The sequence below is a fragment of the Triticum urartu genome, chromosome 1A (assembly GCF_056163025.1).
Source record: "Triticum urartu cultivar PI428250 chromosome 1A, HENAU_Tu73, whole genome shotgun sequence".
NCBI lineage: Eukaryota > Viridiplantae > Streptophyta > Magnoliopsida > Poales > Poaceae > Triticum > Triticum urartu.
In genome coordinates, this window is record NC_141873.1 from 1,227,939 (window position 1) to 1,238,472 (window position 10,534).

The window sequence follows — 10,534 nt, forward strand, 5'->3', positions numbered from 1 at the left end:
AATCACACATACAGATCTCAGTTCTTAGGGACGACCTCAATGAAACAACCCACCATGTACTCCTACATGGCCTCTCATTGATACCTTTACCAAAACATGTTCAACACATTCCTCACATTACCGACATAATCATTTCACTCTAGCCCATCACCCAGATGAACCAGACCTGACACAACTCTAAGCATAGCAGGCATAGCAAGGTAGGAAACACATACATGGCTCAATCAACTCCTACACATGCTAGTGGGTTTCATCTAGTTACTGTGGCAATGACAGGTCATGCAGAGGGTAAGGGTTCAACTACCGCAGCACACAACAGTTTGAAACGTTATTGTCTTAATGCAGTAAATGAGAGCAGAGGCGAGAACATGGGATTGTATCGATATGATCAATGGGGCTGCTTGCCTGATGGAGTAGTAGTAGGGTACTGCCCTTCAGTTGGATACTCGGAGATATCCTCGGAGGCAGAACCTACCACGAGAGACACCACAGAAGATAATCAACACATGGCAATATGCAACAATATGATGCATGCTATGACATGGCAAAATGATGTGTCCTGCCTAATGCAATGTGAAACAAGTTGAAATGGGTCCATTTGAATCAAAGATTCAAATGGAAGCTTAAGTTCTTATGCATAATAAGTGTATTAGCTTGTTTCACCTAAACAGCAAGGTTAAAGTGTTTTGTCATGCACGAAACCATTACAAATGGATAGATTGAATTTTTCTAATCATTTTTTATATATAATTTGTTGGATTTGGAGCTATGGTTGATTTTCTATGATTTTTAGAAGTTTTTAGCAATTAAAAGAATTTCCAGAATTGTTTTTATTCCGAAATTCCTTTTATTGCGTCAGCACTGTGTCATGCTGGCGTCACCAGTCAACAGCGCCTGGTCCTGGTCAAACCTGACCAGTGGGGCCCACTGGTCAGTGACTCTATGCACTAACTAAGCTAGTTAGTCCTAATTAATTGGACATGGCCCACTAGTCGGTGACTACTAACTAAACTAACCTGGTTAATTAGCACTAACCAGGCTAATTAGTTGGGCGGGGCCCACATGTCAGTGAGAGAGAGGGGGAGGTCAACCTGTGTCAGCGCGGTCAACCTCGCCGTTCAGCGGTAAAGCCTGTCGGCGTTTAGCCGCCGGCAAGGCTAGACGCGGCGGCGCGCTGCGGGATTTGCCCACAGGGCACCATTTGGCATGCGGAGAGCACCTACGTGGTGCTGGGACTCGCACGCATCCAACCATGGTGGTGGTTTGGCCGGGGAGTGGCCGGAGCATCGCCGGCGACGAGCTCGGCGGAGGCCGAGGCTCGGGTGTGCTCGTGCTCGTGGCTGCGGTGGCCTAGGCGATGCGGCGAAAGCACCTATAGCATCTACGCCACGCGGGGAGTGTGACGGGCACAAGCCCATGACCAAATGGTCACCGGAGCATCGCCGGCGACGTGGTCAGGCGCGGCGCGTTCGGGCACAAGAGGCGCGGCGTCTACGGTGTTCTAGGGGCGAAACGAAAAGCACGGGGAGGTTCAGCAGCTCATAGGGAAGCCGCAGGGAGGTTCAGTGTGCTCGGGGAAGCTCGGGTGTGGCGGATCGACGATGATGATCGACGGCGGCCGAAGGTTGAAGACAACGATGGCGGGGACGATGCAGGGGCTCCGGCATCGTGCAGCTCGGCTGGTCGACGTAGTCGTCGACGGCGAACCGTCCGGACACGGTGAGAGGGCGCGGGGACGGTGTTGGACGCGGCTACGGCGAGCGGCGGCGACGGTGACATCTCAGGCGACGTCGGGGAGGGCGCGAGAGGGAACCAGAGAGAGCGAGTGTGTCTTGGAGCTCGGGGAGAGAGAGAGGGTTCGTCCCAGGGCGACAGGTCGACGAGGTGAGCGGCTAGGCGACGGGCAGCTGCGTGGCAAGCATGTTGTGCTCGCCGTCGAGCACCTGCCTGCCTCTGCTGGCGAGAGCAAGCAGCTCGCTGGCACAGTAGGTGGGCTGGGCTGCTAGGTGGGACGGCCAGGTGGGTTCAGGTAAGTGCTCTGCACTGTTTTCTGTTTCTCTTTTATTTATTTTCTGTACTGTGTTTTGAAATAGAATAAATACTATTTCATTTCCAAAAACTCTGGAAATATTCAAACGCACATTTGAGAATATTCTCAATTGCCTAAAAATGCTTCCAAGATTATTTCAGCACTTTAAAATATTTATAATATTTAAAATTCCCAAATTCAAATACTTATGACTTGGTTCAAAAATCCAGAATGGCCCCATAAATTGTAGAACCATTTTTGGTAGAGGTTTAAACCGGAACCAAAAATGGTGGGCTTTTATGAAGGGCATTTTGGGTTCATTGAAATTCCAATTGTTGGAATATAGCATTTTTAGGGGGGTGTTGAGGTTGATTAGCCCCCATTTCAAGTTTAAAAGAAATTTAAACATGATGCACAAGTTCAACCAACCCTAAAGCATAACAGGAAAGCAGGGATGTGACATCGATCCTTTAGGTAATATCTTGATCTAGTAGAATAAAGTTTATGGCATGATCTAGTTTTGAGTTTTGATTTATGATCCCTCTATGTAATCGAGTCCGTGAGCTATATATAATAAAGATTAGTGTTGAGTCAAGGGCTTGATTATTTTTCCATGATCCTAAGTGAATAAAAGAAAAGATAAAGAAATAAAATAGGAAAGAAAGAGATCATATGGATCTTATGGAAAGTAATGAGCTCACATAGATAAAGTATGATGAATAAAAGTTGTTGAGAGTTGACAAGCATAGTTTTGGTCATCGGTGCAATTAATAGGAAGTAATAAAGAAAGAGAAGTCTTCACATATAAATATACTATCTTGGACATCTTTTATGATTGTGAGCACTCATTAAAATATGACATGCTAAAGAGTTGACGTTGGACAAGGAAGACAACGTAATGGGTTATGTTTTCTTACATCTGAGATAAATCATATTTTCATGGATCATCCAACATGGTTGAGCTTGCCTTTCCCCCTCTTGCTAGCCAAATTCATCGCACCAAGTAGAGATACTACTTGTGCTTCCAAATACCCTTAAACCAGTTTTGCCATGAGAGGCCACCATACCTACCTATGGATTGAGTAAGATCCTCCAAGTAAGTTGCCATCGGTGCAAGCAATACAAATTGCTCTCTAAATATGTATGACTTATTAGTGTGGGAGAAAATAAGATTTATACGATCGTGTGATATGGAAGAAATAAAAGCGACAGACTGCATAACAAAGGTCCATATCACAAGTGGCAATATAAAGTGACATTCTTTTGCATTAAGATTTTGTGCATCCAACTATAAAAGCGCATGACAACCTCTGCTTCCCTCTGCGAAGGGCCTATCTTTTACTTTTATCTCCTACCTTGCATAATAGTCATGGTGATGTTCACCCTTCCTTTTTACATTTTATCCTTTGGCAAGCACAGTATGTTGGAAAGATCCTGGTATATATGGCTAATTGGATGTGAGTTTTCATGAACTATTATTGTTGACATTACCCTTGAGGTAAAACGTTGGGAGGCAAAACTATAAGCCCCTATCTTTCTCTGTGTCCGATTAAAACTCCATACCCATAAGTATTGCATGAGTGTCAGCAATTGTGAAAGACTATATGGTAGTTGAGTATGTGGACTTGCTGAAAAGCTCTTATATATTGACTCTTTCCAATGTTATGATAAATTGCAATTGCTTCAATGACTGAGATTATAGTTTGTTAGTTTTCAATGAAGTTTACGATTCATACTTGAAATTGTGATTGAATTATTACTCTAGCATAAGAAATCATATGACAAGAATTATTTAAGTTGTTGTTCTAAGAATGATCAAGATGCCCCCATGTCCGTATTTTATTTTTATCGACACCTCTATCTCCAAACATGTGGACATATTTTTCAATTTTGACTTTCGCTTGAGGACAAGCGAGGTCTAAGCTTGGGGGAGTTGATACGTCCATTTTGCATCATGATTTTTTATCGATATTTATTTCATTATGGGCTGTTATTACACATTATGTCACAATACTTATGCCTATTCCCTCTTATTTTACAAGGTTTACATAAAGAGGGAGAATGCCGGCATCTGGGATTCCGGGCTGGAAAAGGAGCAAATATTAGAGACCTATTCTGCACAGCTCCAAAAGTCCTGAAACTTCACGGAAGATGTTTTCAGAATATATAAAAAATACTGAGTGTAAGAAGTTCACCAGGGGGGCCACACCCTGCCCACGAGGGTGGGGGTGCGCCCCCTACCTCGTGGGCCCCCTGGTGGCTGTTTGATGGCAATCTTCTGCTATATGAAGTATTTCGATGAGGAAAAAATCATAAGCCATCTTCTCAGACGAAACTCCGCCGCCACGAGGCGGAACCTTGGCGGAACCAATCTAGGGCTCTGGCAGAGCTGTTCTGTCGGGGAAACATCCCTCCGGGAGGGGGAAATCATCGCCATCGTCATCACCAACGCTCCTCTCATCGGGAGAGGGAAATCTCCATCAACATCTTCACCAGCACCATCTCCTCTCAAAACCCTAGTTCATCTCTTGTATCCAATTCTTGTTTCCAAGTCCGGGATTGGTGCTAGTAAGTTGCTAGTAGTGTTAATTACTCCTTGTAGTTGATCCTAGTTGGTCTATTTGGTGGAAGATCATATGTTCAGATCCTATATGCATATTAATACCCCTCTGATTATGAACATGAATATGCTTTGTGAGTAATTACGTTTGTTCCTGAGGACATGGGAGAAGTCTTGCTATTAGTAGTAATGTGAATTTGGTATTCGTTCGATATTTTGATGAGATGTATGTTGTCTCTCCTCTAGTGTTGTTATGTGAATGTCGACTACATAACACTTCACCATTATTTGGGCCTAGAGGAAGGCATTGGGAAGTAATAAGTAGATGATGGGTTGATAGAGTGACAGAAGCTTAAACCCTAGTTTATGCGTTGCTTCGTAAGGGGCTGATTTGGATCCATATGTTTCATGCTATGGTTAGGTTTACCTTAATACTTTTGTTGTAGTTGCGGATGCTTGCAATAGAGGTTAATCATAAGTGGGATGCTTGTCCAAGTAAGGACAGCACCCAAGCACCGGTCCACCCACATACCAAATTATCAAAGTACCGAACGTTAATCATATGAACGTGATGAAAACTAGCTTGATGATATTCCCATGTGTCCTCGGGAGCGCTTTTCTCTATATAAGAGTTTGTCCAGGCTTGTCCTTTGCTACAAAAAGGATTGGGCCACCTTGCTGCACTTTATTTACTTTTGTTACTTGTTGCTCGTTACCAATTATCTTATCACAAAACTATCTGTTACCACTTATTTCAGTACTTGCAGAGAATACCTTGCTGGAAACCGCTTAACATTTCCTTCTGCTGCTCGTTGGGTTCGACACTATTACTTATCGAAAGGACTACGATAGATCCCCTATACTTGTGGGTCATCATGCTGCCGCACGACTGCCACTTGGATCCGGAGAGGATCCCAGTGCCGGCCGTGCCGCCGCCAGCTAGGGCGCACGCGGACCAGGTGTGACACCGTCAACGGCAAAGCCAAGGGCAAGGCCCCCGCCACCCCTTCCCCCTCACTCTGCCAGCATCGGCTCGCCAGGCTAGGCAGCGCGTCAATGTGCCACTACACCAGGTGGTATGGCACTAGCAGCACCGCGTCCCTCTCCTGTACCCCGACGTCATGCTGCCGCACGACTGCCACTTGGATCCGGAGAGGATCCCAGTGTCGGCCGTGCCGCGACCGGCTAGAGCGCAAGCGGACCAGGTGCGGCGCCGACGGGCGCGGCTGATGCCGGTGCAGCGCAGCGACACCGTATACACATTCGACTCATCCAACTAGGCTCGTTGGTTCGCTGTGACGCCCTGATAATTAAGCTACAGTAATTCCCTGCTAATGATGCCCCGTCGCCACAGTTACTATTGTCGATCTCGCGATGGTTCAAAATCGATACAAATTTAAATTTAAAATAGAGGCTAACAATAAAAGTTTTCAAAACTCAAAACTAAAATGTTGTAAAGGTGTTAAATAAATCATGGGTAATAATGGTGGAGAAACCTAAATTTAATAAAATGTGTAAGTGTTCAAAATAATTAAAATAGAGGTTTAAATATTAAAATAAATGCCTTTTGAATTTTATAAAATATTAAACCATTTTAATTTGGGTTGAGAATTAATGTGGCAATAGTATATTTAAAAGTATTAATTTACGTGCTAGTGATAATTTTTATAAAACTAAAATAAAAGAAAACTAAAAGTAAAACAGTAAAAGAAAAATAAATAAAAAGGTAAAAGATAAAACAAAAATGAAAAGGAACCCCCCCCTCACTGGCGTTTGGCCCAGCAGGCCACCAGGCCGCCCAACCGGCCCACCTGGCCCGTGCCGCCCCCTCCACTCCTCCATAACCCGTAACCCCCCACTTTTTTGAGAACTGATGACAGTGGGGGAAAAAGTCCCCACTGACTTTATATTAAAGTGTTAAAGGGTTAGTACAGTCCCAACAGTCCAGTCCAGTCAGCCTACATCCCTACTGCACAAGTCACTACTATATGAAAGAAGGGGGGCAAGAAGAAGAGTTAGAGAAGATGATATCCCCCTAATTACAAGGCAGCTACTAGTGACAGGATATAGGGAGCATACTCCTGCTTGGCCCTATGGACCAATAGAGCAAAATCATGCTTGAATCTGTTCTTCCATGATGCAAATGACGGCTGGATCCCTCTGAAGTGCTTATCATTCCTTTCTTTCCAGATCCCCCAGGCCGCTACCGTGAACACCTCCATGAACATGTGTCCATTCCAGGAGTTTTTACCAGCGTGCAGCAATGTGAGCCTACAGTCCCCAGCTGGCCAATGGATCCCAATGCTATCCCAACATCTTTTACTGAAAGGGCAATTAAAGAAGAGGTGAGCAACGTCCTCTTCAGGTGGGTTTTGACAGAGCAAGCATGTATAATCATCATTCTGGATTTTATAGTGTCTTCTTCTCAGCATATTTCTGGTGTTCAAACGATCAGCCAGCAGCAGCCACGCGAACATCTTCCATTGCATTGTACATTTGGTCTTCCAAATCCAGCAAAAGGCCTCGTCTACCTGCGTATTCCTGAAGCAATGTTCATAAAATTTTGTGGCTTTAAAATCGCTTCCTCCCCACACACATTTCCATGTATGCTCCCTGTCAGTCAGAGACACATCCGACGTGGCCAGTTGCAAATTGGTCACCTCAAGCCGAGCTTCCATCGAGAGGGGGAGGTGAAACACATCTCCCAGTCTCACCGAGGAAAGTAGGGATTGGACTGACATATCTGGATCTCTAGCAAAAGAAAAGGCTCTCGGGAATGTGTCCTGGAGTAGCCCATCTTTCCACTCATCCGTCCAGAAGAGGATCGAGCCACCTGACCCAACAGACGCTCTGGTAACCCCTCTGTAGATATCAGACAACTGCATGAGATCTTTCCATCAGAACGAGCCACAAGGGTCCATTGCATGTGGGGTTTGATGGCTGTAATACGAATTCCAAACAAGCTAAACCCATGGAACACCTTGCTTGTTGTAGAATTTATGAAGTTGTTTCAATAACAAACCCTGATTCTGAATTTTGAGGTTTATGATTCCCAAACCTCCCTTGTTTTTTGGCCTGCAAACCATGTCCCAAGCTGTGAGGGAGTTGCCTTTGGTGCCATCCTCTGTTTTCCTCAGCCATAGACAGGATCTTCGGAGTTTGTCTAGGTGTTCAACGATCCTGGGGTTTAACTTGATGGAACACATTGCATATATCGTGAGCGAGGTCACAACTGAGTTCAGTAGAGTCAGCTTGTAGCCATAATCAAGCAAAGAAACTGCTGCAGGAATTTTTCTCTACACTTCGGTGACCATGGGCAACAAATCTGTAACTGTGGGACGGGTTGTCCCCGTAGGCAACCCAAGATACGTGAATGGCATTTGTCCAACGACGCACCCAAAAATCTCTGCCATTTCAGTCGTCGCGGTCGACTCTAGGTTGATTGGGACAATTGTTGATTTGTGGAAATTGATTTTCAGACCAACCGATGTTGTGTAATCCAACAGAATTTGTTTGAGAACTCGGGCTTGGTTCGGGAAAGCTGGGATCACCGGGATCGTGTCGTCGGCATACTGAATAACTGGGTAGTTATTGTCATGTGATGGAATCGGCAGGTGCAGTTGCCCATCTCTGCAGGCCTTGTTGATCGCCGCTCGCAGGAGGTCTGCAGCGAGAACGAAAATTAGAGGCGAGAGCGGATCTCCTTGTCTCACTCCACACAGATAGGAGAATTGCTTCCCTGGGGTACCATTGAGCAATACTGAAGAAGTACCAGTGGAGAAAATACTTTTGATCCATCCAATCCATCTCTCATCAAAGCCCATGTGCCTCATAATCTCAATCATAGGTGCATGCTGGATTGTGTCAAAAGCTTTGGCAAAGTCTAACTTGAGCAGACAGCAAGCACGGCCTGAAGCTTGACACTGATTAATGTATTCGAAAGCCCAAGCTAAGCAGTCCTGTATCGATCTCCCTTTAAGAAAACCATACTGATTTTTATGGATGATTTTGAGAATTACCTTCTGCAGCCGATTCGCCAGGAGTTTGGTTATCAACTTCAAGCAGCAGTTCAGGAGGGTGATGGGCCTATAGTCATTTGCAGTCTCAGGGGAGTAGGATTTCGGGATTAAGGTGATAAACCCCGAGTTTAGGCTCTGCAGATCTAGCTTTCCATCATAGAAATCGGCACAAAGGGTGTAAAATTCATGCTTTATGATGTGCCAGCACGATTTTAAAAAACACCCATTAAAACCATCCGGCCCAGGCGCACGATCTGGTGGCATTTCTTGGACTACTTTATCGATCTCCTCATGTGTAAAGGGTTGCGTCAGATCATCGAGCCCCTCCCCCACTCCCTTGTCTAGATTTGGATCGGGAGGACCCCGATCCCATTGCCCCCGACCCCGCTGCTCGACGCCGTGACCGGAAGCCACCATGCCGGACCGCAACCTCGCCGGCCTGCTTCCTCTCTGTTGCCCGGTAGTCCCCGACCTCCTCCACGCGCCCCACTACCTCGAACCCGGCAATCACGGTGAGGCCCCCGGCCTCCCCTTCCCCTCGCTCGCGTGCCATCCCGCACCGGCGCGCGACCACCGCACTCCGCCCCATCCTCCCGTGGCTGCTGCTGCTTCCCTGCACGTGCGCGCACACGCCCGCTCGCTCCGAATCACGTGCGCCCCGGCCTCCCCCTCGCCGCTCTACCTCGCGGACCGAGACCATGCGCCTCCGCTCCCCACTGCCCCCGTGCGGCCTCGCCTAGCGCCTCGCCTGGCTTCGCTACAGCCGCGCCGGCTGCTGCCTTGGACGCTTGCCGCCGCCCTATCCGAACCCCGCCTCTGCTCGCCCACCGGCCCGCCCGCGCCTTCTGTGGCGCATGCGTGGCCGCCCCCCTTCTTTCCCCTTGACACGCTCACCGCGACCCCGCACCGGCCCTCGCCGTCCCGCCGTTTGCCCGCGTCGCACCTTCGGTCCCTGCCACGGCGCCACCCCGATGTGTCCTTGCTGCAGCCGCCCAAGGCGGCCCGCCTTGCCGTGCCCGTGGTCGGCGCCCCCTGGTCGATATGGGCATATGCCCAATCGGGCCGGGTACCTGCGCCGTAACCCGCGCGCCCGCACACCAGCGGTGCCCGAACCGCTGTGGCCCTCTGGGTCACTTACAAGGGGGCCCCGCCCCAGAACGTTTTTATATAAAAAAATGAAAAATAAATAAAAACAAATAAATATGAGTTAATAAAATTAATAATTAATGAGTGAATTAATTAAGTTAATTAATCATGTACAATTAACCTAATTAACTGGTTAGTTTAATTAAATAGTAATTAGATTAGCTAAACACTAATTAACATAAAGAGAGTATTACAGGTGGGTCCCACACGTCATTTTGACCCAGTCAACGCCCTATTAACTGCTGACGTCATGATGACATCAGCATACACTATTCTGGATACTGTTGATTTAAAATAATTAAGTAAATTCTAAAAATGATTAAATCTTTTAAAATTAATATAAAATAAACCGTAGCTCAAATGAAAAACTTTGTACATGAAAGTTGCTTAGAACAACGAGACTAATCCGGATACGCAGCCCGTTCGTCCGCCACGCATCCCTAGCATAGTGAACACGCAACTTTCCCCTCCGATTCATCTGTCCAAAAATGCGAAACACCGGGGATATTTTCCCGGATGTTTCCCCCTTCACCGGTATCACCTCATACCACGTTAGGGCACACCTAGCACTGCTACATGTCATGTCATGCATTGATATGCATCTGTTTGCATTGTATTCATTGTTACATCCCCCTCTTCTCTCCGGTAGACTACGAGACTGACGCCGCTGCTGGTGCCCCGATCGACTACGCTATTGACGACCCTACTTGCCAGAGCAACCAGGCAAGCCCCCATTTGATCACCAGATATCGCCTATTCTTCTCTCTACTGCTTGCATTA